The sequence below is a fragment of the Podarcis filfolensis genome (assembly GCF_964270895.1).
Source record: "Podarcis filfolensis genome assembly, chromosome: 9".
Classification (NCBI taxonomy): domain Eukaryota; kingdom Metazoa; phylum Chordata; class Lepidosauria; order Squamata; family Lacertidae; genus Podarcis; species Podarcis filfolensis.
Genome location: NC_139610.1, coordinates 29453860 through 29476192, shown reverse-complemented (window position 1 = coordinate 29476192; position 22333 = coordinate 29453860). Strand labels below are relative to the sequence as shown.

The 22333-nt window shown below is 37.6% G+C and overlaps 1 protein-coding gene across 24 annotated transcripts in view; it reads left to right on the top strand.

The window, feature by feature from the left end:
• TENM3 (teneurin transmembrane protein 3) overlaps positions 1-22333 on the top strand; it is a 1278808-nt gene that overhangs the window by 210491 nt on the left and 1045984 nt on the right. For all 24 annotated transcript variants that reach the window (XM_083630968.1, XM_083630934.1, XM_083630945.1 and 21 more), the window contains exon 2: positions 9616-9669. The gene's annotated coding sequence lies outside the window, so the exon portion shown is untranslated. The remainder of the gene's footprint in view (positions 1-9615; positions 9670-22333) is intronic.

The window sequence follows — 22333 nt, the reverse complement described above, 5'->3', positions numbered from 1 at the left end:
ATTGGTGGTCTTGGAGGTAAAGGGAAGAGTGTTGCGAATTAAATGTGAACCAAGGATTAGCATACATGCGCTGCTTTTTTCAGCCAGAACTCACCAGAACCATTGCCATTATAAGAGAACAAGGGAGGCATTCACAGTGAGCTCTGGCACCTCTTTTTCTAGAAAAATAGCACTGCATATATATACCCCAACAGAGCTGAGACTCAGCAATCTGGGCCAGCTGTTACCATTTGCCAACCGTATTATATAAACAAAATCTAGTGGTAGTTTCCATGGCTTTGACCCACCCTCTGTATGAGCAGAAGCCTGCTCAGCAAAACAGATTTCCTCCCTCCTGCCCTGTGTGTCCCCTGAAAAAAATTCTCCTGAGCATTTCAAGAAAGTTTTTATATTAGGTATGGGTTGTTCCAGTAGGAGAGAAAAACCCAATCTAAGATAAGCATCAATGTGTTTTTTTTAAAACCACCTTGCATTGAGGCGCTATTATTAGAAGCTCAATAATGCATTTTCCCCATCAATCAGCATTGGGCATGATCAAGCAATAAAGTGTCTGGCCAGAATTTATACGTGCTCCCTTGCTTTTCTGAAAGAACTACAACTGATTACTGTAGGTACAGGCCTGAACTTCTTTGAAATGAATAATATATTAAGTGGAACTTTATGGGGCAGGTGCCAAAAAGCAATGCTACTGAGCCATTAGCTATCTATTAAAGCAATAACGGTACACCCCGAGGGCCCTGGTTTTTGGTTACAACATGACACGGTCCTTCATTACATGTTGCCATTGACAATTCCCTGGTGATATGTGTAAAAATAATATTATAAATATCTCTCCTATAATTGAGTTATAATGTGAATCAGTGCATCTTTACCTAGCCAAACTGTAATGTCTTATTTTTAACACGATCAGTAGTGAGCATCACTTCTATACTGTCTTGTCCAGAATAAGGGATAGCAAAGCTGATAATTCTTACCTTGGATAAGATTTAGTGAGAAAGTATTTGGGAGTCTCATGTTCTTCTCTAATGCTTGCATCACAAGATTCTGAAACTCATGTTTCAGATTGTGGCAGACAACTTTAGTTGGCAGCTCTGGAAGCAAAACATGAGAAGAGGCCAAGGGATGGATGTGAGCAAATGAAGCTGCATCTGTACAGTACTTAGCTTTGGTTTTGAGCTTGTGATGACGTCCAATTGGTTTGTTTGTTAGAAATATGACTCTTCATCCTGAAGGTGCCCAGGCCAATGCACAACATAAACAACCATTTGCACGCTTTACTGTGGGTCATGCCCAATGAGTACAGTGGTACCTCGGTTTACAAACTTAATCTGTTCTGGAAGTCGGTTCTGAAACCAAAACCGTTCTTAAACCGAGGTGCGCTTTCCCTAATGAGGCCTCCTGCTGCTGGTGCCCTTCCACTGTTCGGCTTCCATTCTTAGACCGAGGTAAAGTTCACAAACTGGGACACTACTTCCGGTTTTGCAGAGTTCATAACTGAATAGTTCATAAACAGCTGTTCTTAAACCGAGGTACCACTGTAGTGCCTTCGCTGCTGATTTCAGAGTACAGGAGTGTATGTGGTTGTTTAATGTGGGTCCTGGGCAATTTAGAGCTTTGTATATCAGTACCAAAATCTTCCGTTGGGGCAGCCAGATTTGGTTCTTTAAGAATCAGTGTCACATGACCCAATTTAGTTGCCCCACAGCCTGGTAACCTGATTCTGCACTAGCTTCATATACAGTGGTACCTTGGGTTAAGAACTTAATTCGTTCCGGAGGTCTCTTCTTAACCTGAAACTGTTCTTAACCTGAGGTACCACTTTAGCTAATGGGGCCTCCCACTCCTGCCTTGCCACTGCCGCGCGATTTCTGTTCTTAACCCGAGGTACTATTTCTGGGTTAGCAGAGTCTGTAACCTGAAGCATCTGTAACCTGAAGCTTCTGTAACCTGAGGTACCACTGTACTGTACTGATCAGGAGCAAGAGATTATTGAGTAACTGAGTCTGGTAGGGTTGGGGAAAAAGAGGAGGACCGCAATAAGGGTTATTACTATCAATAAAGATGGAGTGTAACAGTTGCACCCTCTTTAAGTGCCTCATGGCATTTAAATTTATAGGCCAGGGCTCAGGCATTCCAAGCTTTTTCCTCTTGATCAAACATAGTTGCTAATGTTGCCATAGGCATTAAAACTGAATGCTCCTATTTGCCTAGAAAATCCAGTGCATGTGGGTATATAGGATAAGGAAAATGTGCATTAGTTACACATTATTAGTAACTAATGAATAGTGGGTGTATGATAAGCAGTGTGAAGTAAACCTCACAACATAAATGCACCAAATGTTAGAGAATAGGCATAACATGAATTGTGCTGAGTGCAACGCTCTTTTAATTTTAAGGGTCATCAGCATACTAGATGCCATTCAGGAGGGTATAATGGTGTGTGTATCTATATGTTTGTATCTATCTAGCTGTCTGTCTACCTGTAATTATCTTTTCCTCCTATAAGCTTACAGAGTAGCCTTCCCCATTCTGAATCAATACACCTTCATTTTCCAATCAAGCCTGACTTGGTAAAAAGAAAAAAAAGGAACTATCGTAGATAACAGAAATCTACAAGTCAAAGAAATGTGAAAGGAGACACTTATATCCACATACACTGCAATGTCACCATAGCTATAATTTGTGTGAATAGAAATACCATCCATATGTCTTTGATATCAGCAAAACAGAAGTAAGAATATATTTCATTTGACTGGATCAGACAGCGTGTCCTAAAGCTGGATATTTAATCTGTCACTTTGTGATTTCATAATTCATTGTCCTGTATTGAGTACAATCTAAAGTAGTGATTTCTGGAAAATGTAATCTTTAGGTTCCAATAAACTCTTTGACAGGCTTTGTGTTGATGGACTACTGTGAGCTGAAGGCTGTTTAGAAGATCTATTAGTTTCTAGATTATTTTTGTCAATTGTAAATGTTTGGGGTTGTTGTGGTTTTTTTTTTTTGTTTCCACCTACACACTCAAAATATGACTTGCATATCTGGTGTATAAATATAATGAAACATTGACATTATCTTCATTGCCAGAATGCATTATTTGTCATTGACCAGGTCCCTTTGATAAGGGACGTGGGTGGCGCTGTGGGTTAAACCACAGAGCCTAGGACTTGCCGATCAGAAGGTCGGCGGTTCGAATCCCCACAACAGGGTGAGCTCCTGTTGTTCAGTCCCAGTTCCTGCCAACCTAGCAGTTCGAAAGCACATCAAAGTGCAAGTAGATAAATAGGTACCGCTCCGGCGGGAAGGTAAATGGCGTTTCCGTGCGCTACTCTGGTTCGCCAGAAGCGGCTTAGTCATGCTGGCCACATGACCTGGAAGCTGTACACTGGCTCCCTTGGCCAATAAAGCGAGATGAGCGCCGCAACCCCAGAGTCAGTCACGACTGGACCTAATGGTCAGGGGTCCCTTTACCTTTACCTTTTTAGGTCCCTTTGATAGGTGAAAAATACAACAAAACATTTCAAATAAATTGTTTAATAATATTATTAAGAAAGAATGTTGATGTGATTGTATCTTTACATTGCTCATAGTGGGTGGTTGTGGATTTTAAAAGCTGTTGAACAAATTTAGGGGCTACACAGTATCTTTTCTGCATAAAAGTAAGAGCTATCAGTCTCTGAAGCTTTGAAAAACCCTTGAGGACATATACTTTGTATGAGTACCAGTTAATGTCAAGCCTTGAACTAAACATCAGTTAAAATGAAAAAGTATTACCTTTGCATATGCAGAATCTTGTTTTCCATTTTCTGTTGGCTAACTTTTGAGAGAAGTAATATTTGAGTCAGGCCACATCTAAGCATTGTAAGATAGGAAAATCTGTATTGCAAATCATGTAATTATAAGTTTTCATTGTATCACTGATTCTCATTCATTCTCTTTTTTTAAATAAATTTTTATTGATTTTACAACATATATTACAACACAACACAACTAACAATTAACAACACATAAACAAACAAACATATAAACACATATAATTTCTTAACCTCTCTTTCTTGAACCTTGTTTCAACGACTTCCCCATACCTCCCTTTTCTGCATCCCTGTTTTAAACTTTTCCAGCAACCCCTAATTTCAATACTTGTAATTCAGTTTCTAATCTATTTCCTCTTACCCAATTATTTATCACTGCAATTCTGTTTTACATTACCCATAACATTTTAGCACTCATTAATTTTACAACAGTTCTTAAGTTAAACTTTAAATTTCTTCCAATCTTCTTCCACCGTCTCTTTCCCTTGGTCACGGATTCTGCCAGTCATCTCAGCCAGTCCCATGTAGTCAATCACCTTCGTCTGCCACTCTTCCAGCGTGGGTAGTTCTTGTGTCTTCCAATACTTTGCTATAAGAACTCTTGCTGCTGTTGTAGCATACATAAAGAACGTTCTATCTTTCCTTGACACCAATTGGCCTACCATGCCCAGGAGAAAGGCCTCTGGTTTCTTATAAAAAGTACACTTAAGTACCTTCTTAATTTCATTATAGATCATTTCCCAGAAGGCCTTAATCCTTGGGCACGTCCACCAAAGGTGGTAGAAAGTACCTTCAGTTTCCTTACATTTCCAGCATTTATTATTGGGCGTATGATAGATTTTTGCAAGCTTGACTGGGGTCATGTACCACCTATAAATCATTTTCATAATGTTCTCTCTTAAGGCATTACATGCCGTAAACTTTATACCGGTAGTCCATAACTGTTCCCAGTCAGCAAACATAATGTCATGACCAATGTCTTGTGCCCATTTAATCATAGCTGATATAACCATCTCATCCTGTGTATTCCATTTCAACAGCAAGTTATACATTCTTGACAAATTCTTAGTATTGGGTTCCAACAATTCTGTTTCTAGTTTTGATCTCTCCACCTGGAAGCCAATTTTCCTGTCCTGTTTGAAAACTTCATTTATCTGGTAATAATGAAGCCAGTCTCTTACTTTAGACTTCAATTTCTCATAACTCTGCAATTTCACTTTTCCTTCCTCTTGTTCTATAATTTCCCAGTATTTTGGCCATTTAGATTCCATATTAAGTTTTTTCACTTCTTTAGCTTCCATTGGTGACAACCACCTAGGGGTTTCTCATTCTCATAGTCACAGAGGAGTCAGATGGGCTTATGGAAAAACATGCAAACCATTTGACCAGAACTACTGTATCTTTGTTTTTGTTGGATGGCCTGAAGCAAATGATATTTAGAACATGTATGCATGTCCTAAAGTCAGCTTAGTACAATATGGAAAAAGGGAATGGAGATCCTGAGGTCCTGAGTGCAGTGCTGCTGTCCTCCTAACCTCCATGTAAATGTATTTCAATAACATGCCACCACCTGATATAACTCAGCTAAGATTATTTGTTTTATTTTTAATGGAACCCCCAAATACTTGAGGACATCTTTTTAAAGAATCCTCTGCGCTAGGGAAGATTCCGAATCCTTGCTTAGCATTGGTTGAGCATGGGCCTATCACAGAAGGAGTTTTAGCATGAAATTAACCCTTAACAACAAGCCTCTTGTGTGCTTGTGTCAGAGTGGGAGGGATTCCTTATGGGGTGGAGGAGAGTAGGCTGATGCCAGCAATGTGAAGACCTTTCTTACAGCTGAACATTTGCTCTCCAGATAGAGCAAAATAAAAAAAGGGGCAGGTAATAAGTAAAATTTGTTCAGCCTTGTTCAGTATATAAGACATCACATCACACAGTGATAAAGGAGCTGGTTTACACATGTTGGAGCCAGTGCCGCTGTAAATAAGGAAAATAAATTGCATTATTTTATTTTATAAAATATTTATTGAAATTTTACAAAAACATAAATTTACAAAATACAAAAGAAAAAGAAAGAAAAAAAACATACAAAAATACATAAGGGAGAAAAAATAAAAATAAAAATACAAAGTACCAAAAACAAATAGATACAAAAGAGTTAAAAACAAACCCATTTTTTGTAACTTTAAACTCATTAGCTTGTTTCCTTGACTTCCTCACACCTCCCCTTTCTGTATTCCCTTTTAAATAATCAAATCAGCAAATCCTTACCCTCTTTCGTTTATCTTAACTCTATATCTTAACATATTATAGCTCTATATTTTCATCCATTATCAACTCATTTTTGCATATTCTCATTAACTTTGTTGCTAGTGCCTCTTATTTTCAATCCAACATCATTTTTAACATTCATTAATTTTACAGTGTTTCTGAAGATAGTCTTTAAATTTCTTCCAATCTTCTTCCACCAACTCTTCTCCCAGGTCTCGGATTCTGCCAGTCATTTCCGCTAATTCCATATAGTCCATCACCTTCATCTGCCACTCTTCCAGGGTGGGTAAATCTTGTGTCTTCCAATACTCTGCAATGAGTATTCTTGCTGCTGTTGTTGCATACATGAAGAAAGTTCTATCCTTCTTTGGCACCAATTGGCTGACTATGCCCAGGAGAAAGGCCTCTGGTTTCTTCAGGAAGGTATATTTAAATACCTTTTTCATTTCATTATAGATCATCTCCCAGAAAACCTTAATCTTTGGGCACGTCCACCAAAGGTGAAAGAATGTACCTTCATTTTCTTTACATTTCCAACATTTGTTATCGGGCAAATGATAGATTTTTGCAAGCTTGACTGGTGTCATGTACCACCTGTATATCATTTTCATAATATTCTCTCTTAAGGCATTACATGCCGTAAATTTCATACCGGTGGTCCACAACTGTTCCCAGTCAGCAAACTTAATGTTATGACCAATATCTTGTGCCCATTTAATCATTGCAGATTTAACCGTTTCATCCTGCGTATTCCATCTCAACAGCAAGTTATACATTCTTGAAAGTATCTTAGTTTTGGGATCTAACAATTCTGTTTCCAATTTTGATTTTTCCACCTGGAAGCCAATTTTTTTGTCCAAATTATAGGCCTCTCTTATTTGATAATAATGAAGCCAGTCGCGCACTTTATCTTTTAATTTCTCAAAACTCTGCAATTTCAATTAAATTGCATTATTTTTGACCAAGGTGTTTAACGACAAAACTGGAATTCTTCACACAGCCATCCAAGCCAACCAGTGCATAAAAGCGTATTGTACTTTGCCATTTTAATTACATTTCTGCCTGCTGCTTTTCTTAATGAGTAACTTTAATTAATATAAGTTCTGTCAAGAGAAGCAACATTTGCATCCACATTGTACAAAATAGCCAACCTAAATTGCTACTCATATTCCTCCCACACCTGTGCAGATCAGTTCCGGGGATCCCCCAACCGTCTAGAGCCAAACTGGGGACAGGGAGCAGGGACACCTGGGGAAGAAGTCCCATTGTGCAGTTGGAAGCAGCTAAATGTCCATGAATAGTTCTTCTCTACAGTTTATGTTAATTTTGGGAGATCCAGAACTCTACAAATATATTGTGGTGGCATTTATGGAAAAACAGTTATTGCTACTAAATAAAAGGTTGGGAATGTACTGGCTGGCTATGTTTCATTTCCCTGTAACTGCATGTTACAGTTTAAGGGAAAGGTAGAGGCTGGAAATCCCTTATTCTTAAACTTCCCTTAATATATTTAGCCTCCCAAGCTTGCCTTGAGCTGCCTTTTACCAGCATGGGGTCCAGACCCATAGTGATGCCGCAGTGATATTCTCATCTCAAATTGTTATCATCATGGTAGTGCAGACGAATGTCCTGGGCACTCCTTATGCCCTAGTTTAACCATGAGGGAGAAACTATGGGTGGCTGGATATGCAAATACTGAGTGGAAATGTGGAAAAAGCAGGGGAGAAACATCTTGTGCAAACAGTTTTTTGTGAGCAAAGGCAAGGATGAAACTGAGTCAAGACAATCTCTTTCACAGCCAGGGTTTGACAAGGAGTTTGACCTCTACAGGGAATTGATTTTTCCTGATTTGTTGCAGAAGGGGAGAGAAAGAATGGGGAAACTTGTTGATGCCCTAGTCTTACTGTGGATGGTGAGATGTGTCATGCCATCAACACAATCGATCCTGAGCAACCCCTCTGGCACCAAAGTGGTCGTTTGGTATTCTGAGGAATTTTGGTGACTGAAACAGGCAGGATGATGGATAAAGCACAAGTGTCATAAAATTAGTGGTGAAGACAACTAGGCATTTGTAGAGTGAAAAATCATTTACAGTATATTGTGTGGCAGTGAAAGGAGAGCTGGCTCCATCACATCCTTGAGTAGCTGTCCAACAGTTCTTTTGCATGGCAGCTTGTCTCTGTGACAATGTGAATGGTGTAGTTAGGATGGCCACAGCTATTGTAACCTGGGGATGTGAACATGGTGCTTCCTGCATCCAGCCTACCATATGTGTACAATTAACCTTGCCCATAGTGACTGATTAGAACTAGCCAAGTGGCATTGGCCATGATGGCCAATAAACTTAGTCCCAGTAAGACAGAAGCTTAGTCCTACTAATCAGTTGCCCTATGAGGGACTAATTTTCAGGTTTGGGGAGAATGTTGCCTTCCTTTTATGGCAGGAACTGCATTCCTCTTGAAATAGCAGGTTCATAGCTTGAGAGTACATTTTGATCCCTCTTTGCCATTGGAGATTCAGATGGCCTTGGTATCTAGGAAAACGTTTCATTGCCTTCGGCTGGTATGCCAGAAATGCCCAGTCCTGGATGGATGAAACTTGGGCATAGTGACCCTCTCATTTTTAACTTCTAAATTAAATTATTGCAACATGCTCTATATGCAGCTAGTGCAAACTGCAGCTGCTAGGATGCTTAATGGAATGCTTTGCAGATATTGTGTTCATGCTGAGTGATTTGCAACAGCCCCCTGTTTCAGGCATTGTTGTTGATCTAGACCAGTGGTGGCTAAACTTGGCCCTCCAGCTGTTTTTGGACTACAACTCCCTAGCTAACAGGACCAGTGGTCAGGGATGATGGGAACTGTAGTCCCAAAACAGCTGGAGGGGTAAGTTTGGTCACCACTGACTTAGACTATTCTAAAAAACGCTTCTAGTCATATTGTGTTTAGCTGGCAATAACTCAAGCCAAGATCCCTTGAAGAGTCTTCCACATTGATGAATGATGGCTTCTACATTGTAGAATGGCATCCCCCCTTCACAAGACATTCCTGGGCACTGATACTTAGTATAGGTTTTATTGAACTTTGGGATTCTGATTTTTATTGTGCTAGTTTCATTTTGTAAACTGCTTTATTTTTTACACTGGAAGGCCATCTGAGCCATTCACAATGAGGAGACACACTGGGCTGCTTCTTATTGTAGATGACATTGAACTTTTATGGCTTTGAATTCAAATTGTAGAGAGGGTTAAGTGTATATTCTCCATTTTTGAATTTGTATGTTAAGCTGAATTTGTCCGAATTCCCTAAGTGGCATTTCTTAGCTCTTGCTAAGACGCTCTTGGTATTAAGACATAATTTTCAGTTGGCCCTGCTTTTGTTGTTCTTAATTCATGGAATGAAACTAAAATGGGGATATTATGGTTGTTATATTTCTTATTTATGGGATGAAAATATTCTTATTAGCTGTGCAATTCAGAGTTTATTGTATTTTAAATTAATGTATTCGTGTTTTGGTGACTTTTTAACAGGCAATAACTTCAAGCTGGCATTGTGAATACAGATTCTGCTACAAGAAAATAACAGTAAGTGTTTCTGTTTGCTATAACTTGTTCTAAAAAGATACTATTTCATATATGTGACTGTGGTATTATTTGAATGAATTTTTAAAAGCTACTTTTCTTTGGCCTATCTTGTCATATTCCTTTTACAAAGATTTTCCCCCCAGAACTTTAGTGGTACAGTTTTAATAGTATTAACTGATAAAGAAGGAGGGATATTGTTCTCATTATACAGTCTTTTAATTTAAAATGCATTGAATAAATGCATTCTCCCCCACCTTTGGGTTATCAAAATAGAATTGTTTATAAGTATGTAGGGAAGTGCTAATGTGCTTACAAATATAATGTTGGCTATTCCATTTTCATGTGAATTGTTGATGTGAGCTTTTAGATTAAAAGGATCTGAATTTTCGCTGCAAAATAGAAATATTAATGTTGTAATTAGCTCAGTAATTGCAAAAGGAAGATGTAGTATTGACCATGATTTTAAAAAGAGATTGTAATTATTTACAGTGAAATACGTGCTGCTACAATATTATTGATAGGAGGTACATAATTGATTTTAAGTGTTTATTGATTGTAAAGGGAAACCTCTGCATAAAAATTAATGAAATAGTAGTGACCTCTCATTATGTTTTGCTTTCAGGATCTGGAATGGGGGAACTAAATAAAATTATTCTATTTCACATTAATTGTATCATAATTCAAGTTATCTGAGACAACATAACCTTGCTTTTTAATTTCTATACTGTCATTTCTGATGTAAAATTTTAGGAGGACATAATATAGGCTACTGATAATCATTCAAAGACAGTGTAGGAGCTTTCTGTTCTCCTTTATGACAAATGTTAAAAATCATATCTTAACCTCATTATTATTTGCACATAATGTTATGTTAGCATGAAGAAGACTTTGTATATTAACAACCCCTCCACATTAACTTTAGAATGTGTGCCATGCATTGTAATTTCCAATATGTATGTTTCAACATGTATGTTTAGACAAACACCGGCTCCCTCAGCCAGTAAAGCAAGATGAGCGTCGCAACCCCAGAGTTGTTGGTCAGGGGTCCCTTTACCTTTTTACATGTTGCACATGAATGTGACTAATTAAATCCTGAAGGCCCACTGCAGGTTCAGAATGATACAATTTGAAATAGAAAAACATTGGGTAGAGTTGTGGAGAGAATGTTAACTCTTCCCCAGCCAGCCACTTTCCCTCTTCACTTGGGTGCAGATAGGTTCCTTCCAGAAGTATTTCTACACAATAAAAGAGCTATCTGATACTTTGTGGAGAGTGTATTAGAAAACCAGTGGGTGATGAAGAGTTGCACAGGAATTCTCCTCCACGGTGGCTTCCCTAAATTTCATTGCTCTAAATTACAACAATGAAACAAGACAATGGAATTAACAGTTTGTGCCTTTGCTTTGAAATTCCATGTTATATGAAAAGCAGGGTGCTTCTGTATCTCTGTCTCTCCTGTGACATGTGTGAGTTACAAATGTTTATGGAATTCACACATCTCATGACAGGAGAAATCTACAGATTTCAGTTTTGCGTGCTGTACAGAAGCATGAAAAAGAAAAGCACACGAGTCACAAATCAGCTTTTTGCTAATACTTAGTGAATACAAACATTGTATTGTTGTTAATGGATAAAAAAAGAAACACATTATAAAGCCCACTGCTGAAAAGATAGAATAGATAAAGGGGAATGTGTTGCAATAGAAAACATAAAAGTGTGTTTTGTTGGTTTAAAGTATCTGTATTGCAATTAAAATTATGGCTTTGATATAACATTTTAGAAGGATAAAGAATATAGCCTACAGGATGAGGAATCAGAGAATCATAGCATTGGAAGGGATCCCAATGGTCATCTGGTCCAACCCCCTGAATGTAGCAATCTCAACTAAGGCATCCATGACAGATGGCCATCCATCCTCTGCTTAAAATAACTGCAAGGAAGGAGAGTCCAACACCTCTTGTGGGAGTGTGTTCCACTGCCAAGCAGCTCTTAGTGTCAGCAAGTTCTTCCTGCTGTTTAGTTGGAATATATTTTCTTGTAACTTGAATCCATTGGTTCAGGTCCTAGCCTCTGAAGCAGGAAAAGAAACAAGCTTGCTCCATCTGCTTTGTGACAGCCCTTTAGATATTTGAAGGTGACTATCATATCACCTCTCAGGCTTTTCTTTTCCAGGCTAAATATATCCAGATCCCTCAACTGTTCCTCATAAGGCTTGGTTTTCCAGAGCCTTGATCATCTTGGTAACCTTCCTCTGCACACATGCCAGCTTGTCAACGTCTTTCTTAAATTGTGCCACACAGAACTGGACACAATACTCCAAGCGTGGTCTGACCAAGGCAGTACTATGCCTTGGTGGTACTATGGTGCTATGACTTTGCTTGATCGGAACATTATACTTCTGTTGATGCAGCCTAGAATACCATTAGGGATTTTTTATTTTTTTGCTGTTGCATCACACTACGTTAAGCTACTAAGACCCCTAGATTCTTTTCATATGACAAGTCAGGTATCCAACACCTTTTATATTTGTGCAGCTAGTTCTTCCTGCTTAAGTATAGAACCTGGCATTTGTCCCTAATGAAATTCATTTTGTTAGTTTGGGCTCAATTCTCCAGTCTGTTAAGGTCATATTAGATTCCAATTCTGTCTTCTGCAGCATTGGCTACCCCTCCTACTGTCACTCTGTAGCATTTCTCCATTTTCTCCATCCAGAGGACCTACTACTTATTTATTCTTCCACTTACTTCAAAGATACCTGTATTATTATTTTTCAACCTTTCTTGCAAGCCTGAGCTCATTCTGAGCTTTCGCCTGCCTGACCTTCTCCCTGGAACTGTTGGCTACTTGTGTATACTCTTTCTTCATTATTTTCTCTTTCTTCCATTTCTTGTACATGCCATTCTTAAATCTCAGCTCATTTATAAGCTCCTTATGCAGACACACTGGTTTCCTTATATGCCCCCCCACTTTTCTTTCTTTTTGGGCCTTCAATATTTCAGATTTAAGAAATTCCCATTCATCTTGTACTCCTTTCTCTTGGAGTATTTCTGACCATAGGGTCCCTCCTAGTACATCCTAAAGCTTTTTGAAATCATTCAGAGATATAGTTTGTGCATAGGAGCTTTCCAATTCTCTTCTATGACAGAGAAAACTATAACAGATGTGAAAAAAAAGACATTAGAACACTTTGCATTGCTTACAGATGTATAGAAATGTCAAGTTATCTTAATGTGTTACAGGAGAAAGAGTTTGATACAAGACACTTTTACAGCTTGCTTAAATAATATTTGTGATCCATACATATATCACTTAAAATTGTGCTGTTAGCTCATATTCATAAATATGCATAGTAATGTAAGTTTTTGCTCTCTGTATTACTGTGCATTATCCCAGGGGCCAATTGCCATCACTCACTATGAAGGTGTCCTGATTTTTAAAAAAAAAATCTGAAGATTTCCCCCCTAAAGATCTGGATTAGCTAAGGTTGTAATAAAATCAGATATAGCCTTTTTATATTATTTATCTAAAGGTTAAAATCTATATTAACAATACTGACCTTGTATGCTTGCAAAGATTTGTTTTGTGGCTATTATTAGTAAGAATATCAGAGATGACTACAACAGTTATTTGTATTTCTTCTCTGTCCATTCCTCACAATAATAACATAATACTTTACAATGACAAATTGCTCTTTATTTTATTGTTGTAAATTTTTAAATGATTGCAATTTACTGGGTTGTGAAATCCAAATTGGAGATTTTTATTCTGCCCCCTTCTTTATTCTAATCCTGTCTCCAGTGTTTGGAATTAATTTATTTTCTTCATTTTTATCATGGTCTTGGCTTGACAAATGGTACATGACTTCCTGCTGTTTCTTTGTCTCAGTTTTTCTGTTTCTGCATTGTACCAGAATGAGTTGCAGAATGTTTGCTCAATCCTAAATCACTATAGCTTCCTTCTGGCAGATTTGGAAACTACCAAACAGGATGTGGATATTGAACTGCAAAACAGGATATGTGTGGCAGTCTTCAGTGCCTGTACTAATTTACCTTAATTCCAATCTGCATTAATTCCCCTTCCATTTTCCTTTCCACCTTTTTGAACTACCATTATTTCCACAGCATGCCATGTTGTTGGGTTGAAATAAACGACAGACGAATGACGAGTGTCATATGGGAGGCATCTACCGAGCATGTCTCGGGGAGTTCCTTTTATTGAATATTACAGCATTGCCACATATGTGCTTGCTGCTGATTGGTTAACACAAATACAATACAAGGGTTGCATATAGGCATCAATCATCAATAGATTAAAGGCTGGGAAAGGGAGCACAGAACTAGACAGGCATGAAAACCTCCTTGTTAAACTATTACTAGTGATTGAAATAGCAAAAGTAGATGTGGTCAACCATGCATTAAGAACAGGTCAGGATGTTTCATGAACTCAGTGTGAACTGAACATTCTAGGGTGAGGAAGGAGTGCTTCAGCTTAGAACGGTTTGCCAGAGTCATGTGCAGAAGCAAAACTTCCCATCACCATGTGGCTTGGCACCTGTTGGTATTTTTTCAGGGTATGCCTCTTTTTCCCAAAGCTGACACTGTCAGATTAAAGAAGCCAAGTTTTCTATACAACAATTAAATAATGAATAATGAATACTTTACAACAGCATCTACATTCCTGATATCATAGAAACAAAAAAGTTTGGTAGCCCAGATTTAAGAAAATACTCTTGAGAAATATCAATAGCTTCTATCCATGTTGCATTGTAATCTGAGAAAAGAACCACTGGCATAAAGTGTAAAACAGAGAGGAGAGGCATGAATATACATTGTAGGAGACCTGAGCTGTGATTTTAATATTGTTCATAACAAATCTTTTTTTTCTCTTTTTAATTGGGGGTAGCAGCTACAGATCCCATCATCCCTGACTGTTGGCCATACTGGCTGGGACTGATGAAAGTTCAGCAATATGTGGACTACTTTGGCTAACCCTGATTTCTATTATCTTGTTGTAATAAGCCCTGAAAATATGGTTACAGGACAGGATATAAATATTTTAAATAAATAAAAATAAATGCTGTGGTATGGTATTGCACAAAAAAGGCTTTGTCTCAGTACCACACAGAAAATGCACTGTACTATTCCCCCAGCTGAATCTATACATATACTCAGGTGGACAAATGTTTTCCATTTATTTAATCAGATAAACAGCATATTTTCACCATAGTTAATGTGCATAAAACATATTTCTATTTTAAAATATATTATTGAACTGCATTGAGATAATTTGAAGTGTTCAAACGGTTAAGGGGGGGAATAAACAAAATTAAAGCCAGGGTTATTTGTCATTTGTGATTTGACTGCTGCACAGCAAGAAATTGATATAAACTTCATAACTACAGTACATTAGACTTTGGTTCAGAATGGCAATGATTGTGCTTTGTTCTTTTAAAACATTCCAGTCCGCATGTTAATTGCATTACTGGTACTTCTACATTATGGGAGGCACAGCAAGACCAGCATTTGTGTGAATACTATCTGTAAATACTACTGTTGCTGAAAGGTTTAAATCCAGTGATTTTCTAATTTATGTCTTTGGTGAAAGTCTTGGACAAAATACTTTCTTCAATGCCTCCCTGCTTTTTAAATATGTTTGTGTATAAGAGCCTGATGCACCAGCCAGTGGTCCATTTAATCCAGCATCATGTTCTCACAGTGGCCCAACAGATGCCTGTAGGATACCTGCAAGCAGAAACTGAGCAAAGAAACACACACACCCCTTTTGAGCAACTAGTGGAGGCAGAACCTGGTCATCATAGCTACTAACCACCGATGCCCTCTATGTATTTACCTTTTCCTCTCTTAAAGCTATCCAAGTTAGTGGTCATCATTGCATCCTGTGGGAGTGCATATGATTTAGACAGACACCTTTCCACTTAAAATTGCTGACCTATTCCACATGGGGCTACTCTAGGAAATAGCCCTGTGGAACCTTAGGAAGTGGAGTTGGAGCTGACACTCAACTTCCCAATCATCTATAGGTATTCTTTTTCTACCACACTTCCCTATGTATTTCATGTTTCCTTAGGAATACATTTCAATAAAAAATAATAATGCGACCCCTTTCATTCATTAAAAATACATTGCAAAGTTAGGACTCATCATACTACTGTATCATACTACCTTAAACAGCCATGGCTCTTCCCCCAATGAACATTGGAAGCTGCAGTTTGCTAAAGGTACTGAGAGCTGTTAGGAGATACCCAGTCAGAGCTATAGCCTTCACTGTACCTCTGTGTGGACTATAGGGGTATCCTTAAAACTCACAGCACTCTTAATAAACTACAGTTCCTAGGGTTATTTAGGGAAAGCCGTGAGTCCATGACTGTTTCAACCATCCAAGTATGCTGTGGTTCAGATGTTGTTTCTTTCATCTGCCTGCATTCAATAGATGGTTAGGCTGCTCTGTACTGACTGATTTATAAACAGGCTGAAGCAATAAATCCAATTGAGCACAATAGTTGCTGTATCTCTGGTAGTTTCATTCACTGAATGGTAACAATTCTACTTTCAAACAGTAATTTCCTTATTATTAGCACACCTGTCCACCATTCTGCACTAAATAATCTGCTGCTCTTTCAAAAAACCTGGTTTTTAGACGTTAAAATCTAATACCACATCCAACTATATCTATAAATATTTTCTCTGACATATAATTAAATATGGATTAAGGGATAATCAATGGATTATTCTTCAGAGTGTAAGTTAATACCCTTCTCTTTACTTAACTGATACATTCTTTCCCTCTTTGTTGTTGCTTTTTAACAAGTACAAAAAGATGTGAATTGCCAAAAAAAAGTACATATTATTGTTCTTTGGATTTAACATTGTTCCGTATCACTTAAAAAAAAAAACAAGTATCAAACCTTTATAGTGCAATCTCACACTGTACATATCTCCTTAAAACTTAGCCACATTGAGTTCAACAGGATTGACTTCCAGATAAGTGTGTATATAGGATTGCAGGCTAAGGAAATTTTTTAAGTAGCTGGATTCCATTCTAACATCCCAAAGAAATAATAATAATAATAATAATAATAATAATAATAATAATAAAAATACCCCACCCATCTGGCTGCGTTTCCCCAGCCACTCTGGGTGGCTTCCAACAAAAGATTAAAAATAAATTAAAACATCAGTCATTAAAAATTTCCCTAAACAGGGCTGCCTTCAGATGTCTTCTAAACGTCAGATAGTTGTTTATCTCCTTGACATCTGATGGGAGGGCATTCCACAGGGCAGGCGCCACTACCGAGAAGGCCCTCTGTCTAGAGTGCTCATTTGAACTGTACTTAACATTCTTTCATTTGGGCATTCTCAGGATATACTGTACAGCTATATAAAGGGAAGATTCTCTACTGGTCAGTTTACAACCTGCTACTTTCCTAAAGTTTTGGTGCTTAAATGTATTTTTCTTTGCTTACTTAAATTTGTATACTGCCGTTCATCTGAAGATCCCAGAGTGTTTCACAACAGAGAAATACAAAACGTGAATACAAAAGGCATAATAAAAACAAAAACCAAGCTAATAACCCCCTCTCACCCAAACACATTTAAAAAGCCATAGAATGTTAATCAGCTGAATGCCTAATTGAAGAGAAACATTTTTGCCTGGTGCCTTACTATTACTTTATGCAATATTATTATAAATGTGCAAGCTTCCTTTTATCTCCTAGGTAGACTTTCCTGTAAAAACTACATGCCATTAGATGCACATTTTAATTGCTGCTGTTCATTTCATCACCAGCATTCACCCTCCATCACTGTTCCTGCTGGAGACCCATGTCCATGGGGGGGAGTCAGCACAACATGGAGTTGGATGGGGAAAGGGATCTTCTCTTTTGTCTATTTTAAATACTTTTTTTAAAAAAAAAACCACCACCATCCTGATTTAAACAGAAGGAGATTACATGCTCTTAGTACAGATATCATGTTCATGTGCCTCACAACCAGTATTCTTCAAGAAGGATGAAAAGGACCATCCTTCAGCTTTTTAATTTACTTTTACAAGTCTCTTGAAGATAAAGCAGGTGGGTCCCGAATTCAGAACTTGCCAACAGACTTACTCAGAGCGCTATTCTGTTCACGCATCCTGTGAAAGATAGGGTTGTGGTTAAGAGATAGAGCACATGCTTTGTATGCAAAAAGTCCCAGGTTTAATCCCAGAATAATCTGTTAGCCTTTACAATGGCAAGACTCTTCACTGTTTTTTCCTTTGGCAGACTTTGCTATCCATCTGGAATATGTTGCTTTTGGTGTTAACTTTCTAGTTTACTTCTGACTTCAAGTACGAGGTCGACCCACAGTGGAAATTAATTGAATAATTATTACATTTGCCCTGAGTCAGCTGGCTGTCATGGTAGATATTTTACAAACCCAAGAGGTGTGAATTAATGCTAAACCTTTTGTCTAAAATACTTGCACTTCTGCAGGGTTGTAGCCTGACGTGCTTTTCTGCCTTCCACCCAAAAGAGCACAACCTAGGGATTTGTTTCCCCTCCTGCTCAGTTAAATATAGTAAATAGCAAGGTCTGCTTTCTATGAAGAATGTCATAGATGCCTTCCATCAGCAGGAGGTCCCCTGCAAGTGTCAAAGCTGAAATCACAAGAGGTATAATGAATCCTATGTTACAAAACATTGACATAAAAGCCTCAGAATGTGGTACTGAAGGAAAGAATAGGGCAAATGCACATGAATCTGTCAGCAGGTGATGAGACAACGCTATAGTATTTCCTGCAACCTGCTGGTTTGGTGGCAGGACTGTTTCAAAATATATTGCTCGCAAGTGCTTCAGTTAACAGGAAGAGGCAAAGCCTGTCCTGTTGCTGCATATGTCTCCTTCTAGGGCTGTTGATGGGTGGTTGCTTGTGAAGTTACAAGCAAGGGATTACAAGCAAGAACTGCAACCTCATGCAGTTGTATCTCTTATACAAGTCTGCTTCACTCAGAAATTTATTACAACTCATATACTGATGGGATCATTTTAAAAGCATACAGTACCTCCTTGTAATGTAATAAAATATGCCTCATGGTCTCACTATTCACTGTTCTCAACTGTTTCCCTCATCTTTAGTAATGTAAGCTTTATTTGCATTAGCTTTTACTAGGTTAGAAGCAATTAATGGGCCAACTGCAGGTTTGTAGTAAGCTGGAATTGTTCCATTAGTGTTTTATCTGATTACATATAATGTTACACTTTCTTTCTTTGGAAGATAACAAAAACATACTGTTCATCAAGAAGAGCCTCAAATGAAAATATCCCCCTGTGCTCCTTTTGAAGGAAGTGCATGATATAGACTAACTAAATATGGAAAACCTTACGTTTATTCATAAGGAAAATGGTACACAGTGGGCATGGAAAGAGGCACAAAACTAGCCATCCAAGTTTGTGCCCTTGAAAGAACTATTTGAGGTCATGGTGTCAGTTTTCATCATAATTTAAGTGACACAAATATGTTTGTATGTATGTATAATATCAAGAAGGCTATTTCATTTCTGTCATTTTACTGGACCAATTCCAGATCACATATAGATTATACATTTCCCTAGAAAGCCTTGATAGAGGTCAAGTTGATTTTCTCTTGGCAATATTGCCAAACTTTCTGATGACTTGCATTTCTCTTAAAAGGTTTTAAAATATTGCAATCCGCATAAATGTGTGATAGATTATCTAAGCAGATGTTCCTTTCACAAAACGGGTTGTGTGAAATTTGTATGTGCTTGCATGCATATGCAATAACATCACTCTTTCTTTCTTTCTTTCTTTCTTTCTTTCTTTCTTTCTTTCTCTCACAGTCCATGTATTCCATGCAGGCTGGGCTTCTCTTGTAAGAATTTGCCCCCCCCCACACCTTTTCAGATTGTACCTCCAACACTTAGAAAGAATGAAACACAAATTCCTGCCATGCCAATACTCTTACCTACCTACTCAGTTCCAGTCAGTGTATAATCAACTGATCACCGGCAAGATGGGGAAAAAACTTTTAGTTCCCATCCCACATCTCATCCTTAACCCCATCTTTATACCTGTTTGTTTTCTCACAATTTTAAATGAAAAACAATAGGTGATATTAAGCAGCAGAAAGTTAAGCAAGAAGAACAATATTGGTGACAAATCTTGGAATGCTTGATCGCTTTGGTCAGAGTTCTTGGTTTGTAAAATTTGGCATCCCGTGGTACAACTGAAAAGTGCTAGCAATTGAATTTTTATTTTTATTTTTGAAGTTTGTAGAATATCTAGCCCTTTTTGATTCTACCATGAACAAACATTTGCTCAGCATTAAAGATCCAGACACAGTGGTTCCCTACCTAGGAAAAGATATCCCAAATGAGCTTATACAGCTTCTAGTAGGTGCTATAAAACAGAAAGAAATTAGCATGTGTAAACTCAGCCAAATACCACAGAATTATTCTAGACTGCACACTTGAGGTTGGTCATATTGGAACAAATGGCCACAATTGTATATTATGTTGATGTAATCAAACCATTGGATAATGAGATGTCTGAGCCTGACACTATTATAAGAAACTATTTCTTGGTATTCGTTCTACAAAAGGAGACTACTGGTTCCTTTATTACAGAAGCTATTCTTGGAAAGCTTGAGGAAATAGGATTACCAATTGAGAATCTGTGGTCAAGAATCTGTGGTCAATGGTAACATGAAAGACAAAGAAAAGGGCATACAAGAGTCCTGGACATAAATTCTGTGCATTTTTTGTGCCCTGTAATTCACACTCTTTAAATTTGGTCATCAGTGTTGTCTGGAAGCAACTAGTTTATTCTGTTTGTTTCAACAGATCTATAATTATTTCTCTTCATCAATTCAGCATTGCCAAATTCTAACTAGCCATGTATCGTACTTAGGCATAACTGTTAAACCATTGAGTGAAACAAGATGGGAGAGTTAGTTTGGTGCCTTGACGCAAATGAGATATCATATTGGTAGTACATATGATGCTTTAAGAGAGATCTTAAAGCCCAAAGATTTTGTCCAGAAATAATTCCTGACTTGAAGCCAAGGCCCTTGGTGATACGGTATCAACAACAAATCTATTGAAGATGTTCTTAAGGCCTGCAAGAATTTGGGGTGGGGGGGAATCATTGATGCACAATGGAAATAAATATACTGATGCTGAAGAACTGTGCTGTGAACTTATAGCCATAGTTTAAAGACTTTCAAAGTCTGTGCTACTACAAGGAGTACTTCTCTTCATACTACAACAAAAAATCCTGGATAATGTTTCTGTTGCCTTAAGGATCCTTCTCACACTTCCAGTGTCAGAGCCAAGGGTGAACATAGTTTCCCAAAGCTCAAACTTATAAAAACTTACATATGTTCAACAATGTTGCAAAAGAGACTAGTTGGCTTGGCAACTATATCAATTGAACATGCTGAAGCATCAGCACTTGACCTGAAGGAATTCACAAGTTTACTTAAAATGATTTTTGTGCTAAATCTTTTTTATTTGTATTTGAGAAAGATAATCAAAGATGGTTTTATTATTATTTATTCTTGCAATTTAAAATAAATCTAGCTGTTTCAAGTTTTGTACTTTTCATTTTTTTTCTACAAGCCATCTGTCGTTGAAAACTGAAGTTAGCATTTTTTGGAAGGGTGCAAGTAGTTAGCCTTGCCAAGGGTGCAAAATAGCCTGGTACTGCCTGTGAGCAGCAATGGTAATGTTAAATATTTGCTAAATTTCACTGCACAAACAATCAGCTATACAGAATAATGGAGACGTTAATAAGCATAAAGACAGTAGTTAAAAACCTATTACATGCTACAAATATAATATTTATAATTACTATAATAGTAATAATATATTTATAGCAATTATATTTAATGTATGTTGCGGTGTTCTAGGCACTTAGATCCCAAATGCATTATACATTTAAAGCAGTATCGTACCAATTTAAACAGAAAATAATCTACAGAAGCTCGTTAAACACTAATCTTTCATAGACAGACTGAGGGTTTCTCAAGTCAAGTGATACTGTTATGTTGTCTGCACATCTCCAATTAGTTCAGGGGCACAACAATTATTTAGAATTGGCTTCTTTAGAAAGAGCATCATTACAGACTTATGATTTGTGAAATTTGCCTATATTTAGAAATCTACAAGTTGAGCAGAGGTGGAGGCAAATTTAAACACTTCAGCAGAAAGATAAACCCATTGTAATATTATATCTCCAGTGAAAGGCAGTCACTCCCCTCCAACAATAATAATAATAGTTATGATGATTATGATGATGCCAGGATCATTAATGTTCAGTATATGTGTGCTTGCACATCTGTGTGGAAGTGCTTCAGCTGATGGTCAGTTCTTTTAGACTATAGATAAGCTATTTGATATTTAGACATAGTGATGTCTTGAAATATTGAAGAAATGATTTTTTTTAAGCCACTGTAGGACAAAACAACACAGGCAGAAGACCTGTGGCACTTATATTCTTTCTCCCTGAAATCTCATTAATAGTGGTTTAAATGCACTTCCCTGCAGGAAAAGTCTTATCAGTGGTGGACAATGATCTAGCAGAGTAAGGCCATCATAATTTTGTTTTTCCTAATATGGAGCAGGATGCAGAGAAATAGTGATGCAGAAG